The 11,696-nt window shown below is 44.4% G+C and overlaps 1 pseudogene; it reads left to right on the top strand.

The window, feature by feature from the left end:
• The first annotated feature begins 861 nt into the window (after window positions 1–861).
• Window positions 862–979, top strand: LOC124555171 (annotated as a pseudogene).
• Window positions 980–11,696: the final 10,717 nt, after the last annotated feature.

An 11,696-nucleotide genomic window follows, 5' to 3' on the forward strand; every position in this document is an offset into this window, starting at 1 on the left:
ACAGTATCTTTTTTGCGAAGTATTGTATATTACGATACATTAAATGGTTCAAATGGCTCTGATCACTATGGGACTCAACTGCTGTGGTCATCAGTCCCCTAGAACTTAGAACTACTTAAACCTAACTAACCTAAGGACATCACACACATCCATGCCCGAGGCAGGATTCGAACCTGCGACCGTAGCAGTCGCACGGTTCCGGACTGCGTGCCTAGAACCGCGAGACCACCGCGGCCGGCGATACATTAAATGCTTAAGTATTTACTTTCTTGATGTATCATTAATGTAACACTTATTGTTTCCTATAATCATTGTTTTCATGAAATTTTTAATAAAGGGTGAGTCAAAAAGGAGTTTACAAGTTTAGAATGATTCAGAGCTGGCCGATGTGGCCGAGCGGTTCTAGGCGCTTCAGTCCGGAACCGCGCTGCTGCTACGGTCGCAGGTCCGAATCCTGCCTCGGTCATGGATGTGTGTGATGTGCTTAGGTTAGTTTAATTAGTTCTAAGTTCTAGGCGACTGATGACCTCAGAAGTTAAGTCGCATAGTGCTGAGAGCCATTTTTTTGTTAAGTCCCGTAGTGCTTAGAACCATTTGTACCATTTAGAATGATACATAAATTTATTGAGACAACTTACATGGTCGGTATATGTAATTTTATAGAAAACGAACTCACGTTTCACACAAAAGTGGCAAGTCTCATTTTGGTCCTATGTGACTACCATTTGTGACAAGGCAGACTTCCCACCGGTAATCAATTTATTGCCACACTCGCTGCAGCAAATCGAGCGTAACTTGTGCGACGGCAGCGTAGATTCGATTTTTCAGGTTGCCTAAATTATTTGATATCGAAGGATTATGGGCAACGTCCTTGCCGCAGTGGATACACCGGTTCCCGTGTGATCACCTAAGTTAAGCGCTGTCGGGCGTGGTCGGCACTTGGATGGGTGACCATCCAGGCCACCATGTGCTGTTGCCATTTTTCTGGGTGCACTCAGCCTCGTGATGCCAATTGAGGAGCTACTCGACCGAATAGTGGCAGCTTCGATCAAGAATACCATCATAACGACCGGGAGAGCGGTGTGCTGACCCCACGCCCCTCCTATCCGCATCATCCACTGAGGATGACACGGCGGTAGGATGGTCCCGGTAGGCCACTCGTGGCCTGAATACGGAGTGAGGGAAGGATTATACATGCGGTCTTTAAGGAAACTCCAGAGAAAGAAATCTAGCGGATTCAAGTCTGGGGCGCGAGTTGGCCATGCGATTGGTCCTTCAAGGCCAGTCCACCGACATAGGAAGCGATTATCGAGGAAACGTCGAACTTCCGTGACGAAATGAGATGGAGCACCGTCTTGAAGGTAGTAAACCTTTCCATCTCGGTCATCTTCATCGATCTGTGGACATAATCATTAACACGCGCGCGGCCGGGTGAATTACCATCGGAGTGAACACAACCTGTCGCAGCGAACAGCCTGTCTCAACGAAATTATTGAGCCAAGAGTAAATTGTAGGCCTGCCCGAAGGTTCCTTAGCGTATTCGGTGAGAAATTTACGCCAAACAGTTGTTTCAGAGTTCGTTTCATGTAACCAAAACAAACAGCGAGCGTGCTGCGCACCAGTGAAAGTAGCCATTTTAACTGTTCACTATGCTGGCACTCCTGATGGCAAGATGGGGTATTGATGCACTACGTGATAAAACCTGATTACCACAATATGACATATCTACCGATTCAGAAAGTTAGTAAATTTCTATATCATTCCAAAGTTGTAAAGTCCTTTTTGACTCACCCTGAATATTTGTATTCCTTTTGGAAATAATTTCGATCACTTCGATACTGTACACCAACGCCTATCTCTGTAACATGAAAGGAAAGTGTATTTTCTAATCTCAGAACTGCGAAAGTGCGTCTTTATGTATCGCTGGCCTTGGTGATTATGTAACAAGCGGTCGTCAGTCTGAGCCTAGTCACAACTCGACTGGCCTCAGACTGACGACCATCGAATTCGTTGGATAAAAATGAGGAAGCACCTTCGTCAGTAACACACCCTCATAAACATTAAGGTTCAGAGTGATGAGACTGCGGATGTTGTGACTCGACGTAATACCAAAAGGCTTACAGTTTCTTGAGCAAAACAGTTTGATATCTTGCATAATGTATGACTAGCAGACTTTAGAGGAATATGCTTCATGAACGATGGCCCCCCCGCTTCTGCACCCTGGTATGTCGATACATAAGGCCAGATCAACGTTTACCTGACTTAGCCCCCGTGAGGCTGTGTCAAGTCGACGGTTTACGCAACAGCTGTCGGTGAAGAAGTATTGCTTCTTTCACAAGTTACGTAAACTTGTGAGTCAGTGCATGCTGTACAATATGCATTCGAACCTGTTCAGAGCTCGTTGCTGCGTTGTGCCTCAAGCCCCTTATTCCGTCCAAAGACACAACCCTTTAAAATTTTAGTAAGATGTTATGAACCATTCTTAAAAGGCAGCATATGGCACTTTCAGTGAATAGTTGCTTCACCTTATGCGCGACAGTCTTATAACTGGGAAGCTGTTACCGGCTTCATGTCGTTATTTCATTTCATTCATGTTTTTACGCCAGGTACCTGATTTATTGGTCACTATTTTGTATTCACAACACGTGAACACCTTTCGAAGTTACCCATTGTAATAAAGGCCATCCAAAGGAGTGAACAGTACGACCTTGCAGTATTATATGTGGCTATCATCAAAGTGATGATGTACTTGAACGTGCGTCGTAATCTTGATTTAAACTACTTGCATGGATCGACAGCTCTCAGTCTGTGAGCGACAAGGTTCGTGATTCGTTTTCTAGCAGACTTTTCAAGAAGTCAACTTCATTTTATTCGCCTAATCGTAGTATGTTACGTAAAATACTATTGCTTGCGAGACAAGCTTGCTAACAATCAGCAGTTCGGAATAATTACCGCTTGCTATCCTAGCATTTACACATTTATGTAAGAACATTCCTGGCCATTGTCCTACCTCACCATCAGAAACGCCGTAGACGAAAGTAAAAAGGAGAAGGTTTACACGACTCGCAAGCAGAAGCCGAATGGTACTTTCTTCGCTCCAGTGCACTGACGTTTGTGGCGACAGCGACGGCATCATTACATAGAATTAATGTTAAACTAATTGCCAAGTAGTCGATATACATGTCAGAACCTGTCGGAAGAGGAACAAAGCTGAAACAGAAAGAAGACTTATCCTGATTTTACGCTCTGGCAATGCTGTGGCTTGCCGGAGTGGTCGAGCGTTTCTAGGCGCTACAGTCTGGAACCGCGCGACCGCTACGGTCGCAGGTTCGAATCCTGCCTCGGGCATGGATGTGTGTGATGTCCTTAGGTTAGTTAGGTTTAAGTAGTTCTAAGTTCTAGGGGACTGATGACCTCAGAAGTTAAGTCCCATAGTGCTCAGAGCCATTTGAACCAATGCTGTGTGCTTATGAAGAATACGAAAATGAATTCCGCAATACACTATAGGTTTCCAGGGACAATGCTGGCCCTTAAAACTGCAACACCAAGAAGTGCAGAAAATAGCGACATTTTACTTTGATCGTGGACAATATAATATCAAGCTTCAGTCTGTAGGACTTTCGGAAAATAGAAGGTGCGAAATTTAGCAGGCAGAGCTGCAACCGGTGGCTGTAACCCAGTGGGCACCGATTCGAAATAATCTTGGATGACAGATACGGACACACCAATGTATGCTACTTCAATTCTATGCATATCATCAGTCATACCCGTTGATATGTGCATGCCAGTGTCTCGGCAACCCATAGCCAGATGTTTCCAGTGGATGAGAGATATACGGATCGGACTGTCCAGGGAAACTTGAACACGCTCTGTACGGAGGTAGGTGACAACAGCATGGGCAATACGCGCTCTCGTGCTATTTTATTGAAGGAGGTGCCAAAACCCATGGGATACCTCCTCCTTTTTCCCGGTGTAGTACGGCAACACGGCGCACAGACTCAACAAGTCTTTGGAAGTCCCCTGCAGAAATACTGAGCCGCGCTCCCTCTACAGCCCTCATAATTGCGAAAATGATGCCAGTGCAGCATTTCGTGCACGAACTGACCTCTCGATTATGACCCATAAATGTTCGACAGGATTCATGTCGGGCGATCTGGATGGCCAAATCATTTACCTGAGATGTTCAGAATGTTCTTCACAGCAATCGCGAACAAATGTGGCCCAGTGATATGGCGCATTGTCGTCCATAAAAATCCCATCGTTGTTTGGAACATTGGCTGCCAATGGTCCCCGAGTAGTCGAACATAACCAGGATCCAGTTTGTTCCGTGTAAACACAGCCCATACCATTATGGACCCACCACCAGCGTACACCGTGCCTTGCTGACAATTTGGGTTCATGTCTTGGTGGGGTCTGCGCCACACTCGAATCCTACCATTAGCTCTTGCCATCTGAAATCTGGACTCATCTGACCAGGCCACTGTTTTCCAGTCGTTTAGGGTCCAATCGATATGATCACGATCTCGTCATCATCTGCTACCATAGCCCATTAAAGCCAAATTGCGCCGCACTGTCCTAATGGATATGTCTGACGTACGTCTATATTGCTTCTTGCTGTTGTTTCACACAGCGTCGAGCTGGAAATCTACGCAAATGTCATTACTCTCGGTCGTTAAGTGAAACAGGTTGGCCACTGCGTTGTCCTTGGTGAGAGTTAGTGCCTCACATACTCACGGCACGCTCTTGACACTGTGGATCCCAAAATATTAAATTACCCAACGACTTCCGAAATGGACTGTCCCATGCGTCTAGCTCCAATTACTATTCCGCGTTCAAAGACTGTTAATTTCCGTCGTGAGGCCATAATCATGTCGGAAACTTTTTCACATGAATCAACTGTTTACAAAGGATAGCTTCGCCAGTGCACACCTCCATTATATGCGAAACTAGTGCCATATATATATATATATATATATATATATATATATATATATATATATATATATATATATATATATATATTGGGTGATCCATTGATAGTGACCGGGCCAAATATCTCACGAACTAAGTATCAAACGAAAAAACTACAAAGAACGAAACTCGTCTAGCTTGAAGAGGGAAATCAGACGGCGCTATGGATGGCCCGCTAGATGGCGCTGCCATAGGTCAAACGGATATCACCATTTTTTTTAAATAGCCCCGATTTTTATTACATATTCGTGTAGTACGTAAAGAAATATAAATGTTTTAGTTAGACCACTTTTTTTCACTTTGTGATAGATGGCGCTGTAATAGTCACAAACGTATAAGTACGTGGTATCACGTAACATTCCGCCAGTGCGGACGGTATTTGCTTCGTGATACATCACCTTTGTTAAAATGGACCGTTTACCAATTGCGAAAAGGTCGATATCGTATTGATGTATGGCTATTGTGATGAAAATGCCCAACGGGTGTGTGCTATGTATGCTGCTCGGTATCCTGGACGACATCATCCAAGTGTCCGGACCGTTCGCCGGATAGTTACGTTATTTAAGGAAACAGGAAGTGTTCAGCCACATGTGAAACGTCAACCACGACCTGCAACAAATGGTGATGCCCAAGTAGGTGTAGGTGTTTTACCTGCTGTCGCGGCTAATGCGCACATCAGTAGCAGACAAATTGCGCGAAAATCGGGAATCTCATAAACGACGGTGTTGAGAACGCTACATCAACATCGATTGCACCCGTACCATATTTCTATGCACCAGGAATTGCATGGCGACGACTTTCAACGTCGTGTACAGTTCTGCCACCGGGCACAAGAGAAATTATGGGACGATGGCAGATTTTTTGCACACGTTCTATTAAGCGGCCAAGCGTCATTCACCAACAGCTGTGACATAAACCGGCATAATATACACTATTGGACAACGTAAAATCCACGATGGCTACGACAAGGGGAACATCAGCGACCTTGGCGTGTTAATGTATGGTGCGGCATTATGGGAGGAAGGATAATTGGCCCCCATTTTATCGATTGCAATCTAAATGGTGCAGTGTATGCTGATTTCCTACGTAATGTTCTACCGACGTTACTACAAGATGTTTCACTGCATGACAGAATGGCGATGTACTTCCAACATGGTGGATGTCCGGCGCATAGCTCGCGTGCGGATGAAGTGGTATTGAATAGCACATTTCATCACAGGTGGATTGGTCGTCGAAGCATCATACCATGGCCCGCAAGTTCACCGGATCCGACGTCCCTGGATTTCTTTCTGTGGGGAAAGTTGAAGGATATTTGGTATCCTGATCCACCGACAACGCTTGACAACATGCGTCAGCGCATTGTCAATGAATGTGCGAACATTATGGAAGGCGAACTGCTCGCTGTTGAGAGGAATGTCGTTACACGTATTGCCAAATGCATTGAGGTTGACGGACATCATTTTGAGCATTTATTGCATTAATGTGGTATTTACAGGTAATCACGCTGTAACAGCATACGTTCTCAGAAATGATAGGTTCACAAAGGTACATGTACACATTGGGAAGAACCAAAATAAAATGTTCAAACGTACCTACGTTCTGTATTTTAATTTAAAAAAGCTGCCTGTTACCAACTGTTCGTCTAAAATTGTGAGCCATATGTTTGTGACTATCACAGCGCCATCTAACACAAAGCGAAAAAATTGGTCCAACTAAAACATTCATATTTCTTTACGTACCACACGAATATGTGATAAAAACGGGGCTTCCTATTTAAAAACACGTAGTTGATATCTGTTTGACCTATGGCAGCGCCATCTAGCGGGCCAACCATAGCGCCCTCTGGTTTCCCCCTTCAAGCTAGACAAGAGACCTTTGGAGAAAAGAGAGCCACATGTATGAATATCAAGAGCTCAGATGGAAACCCAGTTCTAAGCAAAGAAGGGAAAGCAGAAAGGTGTAAGGAGTATATAGAGCGTCTATACAAGGCGATGTACTTGAGGACAATATTATGGAAATGGAAGAGGATGTAGATGAAGATGAAATGGGAGATACGATACTGCGTGAAGAGTTTGACATAGCACTGGATGACCTACATCGAAACAAGGCCCTGGTAGTGGACAACATTCCATTACAACTGCTGACGGCCTTGGGAGAGCCAGTCATGACAACACTCTACCATCTGCTGAGCAAGATGTATGAGACAGGCGATATACCCTCAGGCTTCAAGAAGAATATAATAATTCCAATCCCAAAGAAAGCAGGTGTTGACAAAGGTGAAAATTACCGAACTATCAGTTCAATAAGTCACAGCTGCAAAATACTAACGCGAATTCTTTACAAACTAATGGAAAAATTGGTAGAAGCCGACCTCGGGGAGCCGGCCAGAGTGGTCGAGTGGTTCTAGGCGCTACAGTCTGGAACTGCGAGACCGCTGCGGTCGCAGGTTCGAATCCTGCCTCGGGCATGGATGTGTGTGACGTCCTTAGGTTAGTTAAGTTTACGTAGTTCTTAGTTCTAGGGGACTGATGACCTCAGAAGTTAAGTCCCATAGTGCTCAGAGTCATTTGAACATTTGAACGACCTCGGGGAAAATCAGTTTGGATTCCGTAGAAATGTTGGAACACGTGAGGCAATACTGACCTTACGACTTATCTTAGAAGAAAGATTAAGGAAAGGCAAACCTACGTTTCTAGCATTTGCAGACTTAGAGAAAGCTTTTCACAATGTTGACTAGAATACTCTCTTTCAAATTCTGAAGGTGGCAGGGGTAAAATACAGGGAGCGAAAGGCTATTTACAATTTGTACAGAAACCAGATGGCAGTTATAAGAGTCGAGGGGCATGAAAGGGAAGCAGTGGTTGGGAAGGGAGTGAAACAGGGTTGTAGCCTTTCCCCGATGTTATTCAATCTGTATATTGAGCAAGCAGTAAAGGAAACAAAAGAAAAATTCGGAGTGGGTATTAAAATCTATGGAGAAGAAATAAAAACTTTGAGCTTCGCCGATGACATTGTAATTCTATCAGAGACAGCAAAGGACTTGGAAGAGCAGTTGAACGGAATGGACAGTGTCTTGAAAGGAGGATATAAGATGAACATCAACAAAAGCAAAACGAGGATAATGGAATGTAGTCGAATTAAGTCGGGTGATGCTGAGGGAATTAGATCAGGAAATGAGACACGTAAAGTAGTAAAGGAGTTTTGCTATTTGGGGAGCAAAATAACTGATGATGGTCGAAGTAGAGAGGATATAAAATCTAGGCTGGCAATGGCAAGGAAAGCTTTTCTGAAGAAGATAAATTTGTTAACATCGAGTATAGATTTAAGTGTCAGGAAGTTGCTTCTGAAAGTATTTGTGTGGAGTGTAGCCATGTATGGAAGTGAGACATGGACGATAAATAGTTTAGACAAGAAGAGAATAGAAGCTTTCGAAATGTGGCGCTTCAGAAGAATGCTGAAGATTAGATGGGTAGACCACGTAACTAATGAAGAGGTATTGAATAGAACTGGGGAGAAGAGAAACTTGTGGCACAACTTGACTAGAAGAAGGGATCGGTTGGTACGACATGTTCTGAGGCATCAAGGGATCACAGATTTAGCATTGGAATGGAGCGTGGAGGGTAAAAATCGTAAAGGGGGACCAAGAGATGAATACACTAAGCAGATTCAGAAGGTTGTAGGTTGCAGTATGTACTGGGAGATGAAGAAGCTTGCACACGATAGAGTAGCATGGAGGGCTGCATCAAACCAGTCTCAGGACTAAAGACCACAACAACAACAACATAGTCAGTTCATGTGCCGGAGGTCTGCTACAGGGCTACCTCTAGCAAAACACAACTGCACCACCTTCGTCATTACTTTATATGGGTAGCCTCCAGAAGAGTGAGGTTGTATCGCGGCTAATTCAGAGGACTGGTGCTGGGCGGAATAGGGTATCAGTTTCCCCGTCCTGCTATCCAGCTTGGGGCTTCCTGTCGATAACCTAAATTGATTAAGAAGAAAGAAAGGATGGTTCGTTAAGAATTCGTTCCTAGGTCTTGTTCGATCTGCGTTTATGCTCCGTTACTAATTGTATCGTGGTTAGTTCGATATCAAGCCGTAATTTTTGTTGTTGATGAATTCACGGGCTTGTCCCAACAACTGGTATGGTCCCAACACCATACCAGGTGTTGGGACAAGGCCGTGAGTTGATCAGCAACAAAATTAAATTAATGGCAACAACAACTGCCATTGACTTTATAACGAGATGTGTATCCGAGGGTGTCACTCCTAGATTTGCACAACTCAAGATTACAAAATAAAATAAAATAACCAAAACTACATGGATGTTGGTAAAGTTTATTGAATTGAGAAATACTAGAAAGTTGTTAGTGAAAATGAATGATTTCAAATTTCTGGGAAGTTTCCCCAACAATTGTGTCACATCGTCATCAAGTTGCTTCACTGAACAAAGTTAAACATCGTATTCTTGAGCATGCTGACAACAGCCTCATAGTAGATTAGCAATCCAGATGAGCGAAACTTTATGACCACAGGCCACCACGAAGCTGAAGCCTGGTAGTAATGGGGATGCGAGACGGCGGTAAGGAAAGAATATAAGCGGAGCAGAAATGAATTGAGAATCATTCTAGCAGCCATAAGGGCTGCAAACCGGGAAATGCAGAAACATAAGCGACTTTGATAAATGGGAGAATGTTATGACTCAGAGAAACGAGCATATCGGAAACGGCGACGAAGACGATCGGGTGTAGTAAGCGCCAATGAAAAGGTGAAATCTGTAGAAGACGAAAATATACGGGACGTCCACATCTCATCGCAGAACGTGGAACTTGATGCCCTGCCCGTTCTGTAAACCAGGATAGGCAGCGATATGTTGCAGATCTGACGACAGAGTACAATGCTGTTGCAGACGTAAGTGTTTCTAAAAACAGCGTCTAGTGTATATTATCGAACATGGGGTTCAGCAGCATCCGATCTTTATGTGCTCCCATGCTGATCCAACGATATCGTCGATTACGATTCCAGAGAGCACGTTATCATCGAGATTGGGTCGTGGATCGAAGGAAACGTGTCGCCAGGGTGAATGAAATACGCTTCTTGTTGCACCAGGTCGATAGTTGTATCCTGAAACGTCGTCATAAAGGTGAACGGCAGCTGGAAACATGCACAGCGTCACGACGCAGGCCGCTGGTGGCAGTATTACGCTGTAGGCATGGCCGGTTCGAGGACCAAGGAACGCAAGCGTCCGCTCGTGGCGCCTAGCTGAGAGGGGCGCTCAGAGGTGCCTCTGCTGCAGAATCTGCGAGTGTTACCAACAGCCCGAGTAACGGCGAATCATATTTGAGGGAGGGGGGCGCGTGGCAAGTCACTTGTGTGGACGTCGTGGTGGGGGAGCGAATGATATGTCGCACGTGGGGAGAAATGTTCTCGAACAGGCATTGGGTACATTCACTTGGGCTTCTATGGAATCTATGGTAGTAACTGAAGGCACCAAGACAACTGTTCAAATGGTTCAAATGGCTCTGAGCACTATGGGACTTAACATCTGAGGTCATTAGTCCCCTAGAACTTAGAACTACTTAAACCTAACAAACCTAAGGACATCACACACATCCAAGCCCGAGGCAGGATTCGAACCTGCGACCGTAGCGGTCGCACAGTACCAGACTGAAGCGCCTAGAACCGCTCGGCCACATCGGCCGGAAGGACAACTGTGGAATACATAAACATTATTGCGGGCCACTTGTATCCTGTTGTTGTCGTTGCGGTCGTCAGTCGAGAGACTGGACTGATGCAGCTCTCCATGCTACTCTTTCCTGTGCAAGCTTCATCATCTCCAAGCAACTACTGCAACCTATAGCCTTCTGAATCTGTTTAGTGTCTTCATGTCTTAGTCTCCCTCTACGATTTTTATCCTCCGCGTTTCCCTCCAATACTAAATTAATGATCCCTTGATGCCTCAGAACCAACCGGTCCCTTCTTCTAGTCAAGTTGTACCACAATTTGGTCTTCTCCCCAATTCTGTTCAGTATCTCCTCATTAGTTACGTCATCTGCCCATCTAATCTTCAGCATTCTTCTGTAGCACCACATTTCGAAGGCTTCTACTCTCTTCGTGTCTAAACTATTTATCGTCCATGTTTCAATTCCATACATGGCTACAAATACTTTCAGAAAAGACTTCCTGACACTTAAATCTATACTCGATGTTAACAAATTTCTCTTCTTCAGAAACACTTTCATTGCCAGTCTACCTTTTATATCCTCTCTACTTCGACCATCATCAGTTGTTTTGCTCCCCAAATAGCAAAACACCTTCACTACTTTAAGTGTCTCATTTCCTAATGTAATTCCCTCAGCATCACCTGGTTTAGGTCGACTACATTCCATTATCCTCGTTTTGCTTTTGTCGATGTTCATCTTATATCCTCCTTTCAAGACACTGTCCACTCCGTTCAGCTGCTTTTCCAGGTACTTTGCTGTGTCTGAGAGAATTACAATGTCGTCGGCAAACCTCAAAGTTTTTATTTCTTCTCTAAGGATTTTAATTCCGACTCCAAAATTTTCTTTTGTTTCCTTTACTGCTTGCTCAGTATACAGATTGAATAATATTGAGGATAGGCTACAGCCCTGTCTCACTCCCTTGTCAACCATTGCTTCCCTTTCGTGCCCCTCGACTCTTATAACTGAAATTTGGTTTCTCTACAAATTGTAAATAGCCTTCCG

Source organism: Schistocerca americana, chromosome 1, assembly GCF_021461395.2.
Source record: "Schistocerca americana isolate TAMUIC-IGC-003095 chromosome 1, iqSchAmer2.1, whole genome shotgun sequence".
Taxonomy (NCBI): Eukaryota; Metazoa; Arthropoda; class Insecta; order Orthoptera; family Acrididae; genus Schistocerca; species Schistocerca americana.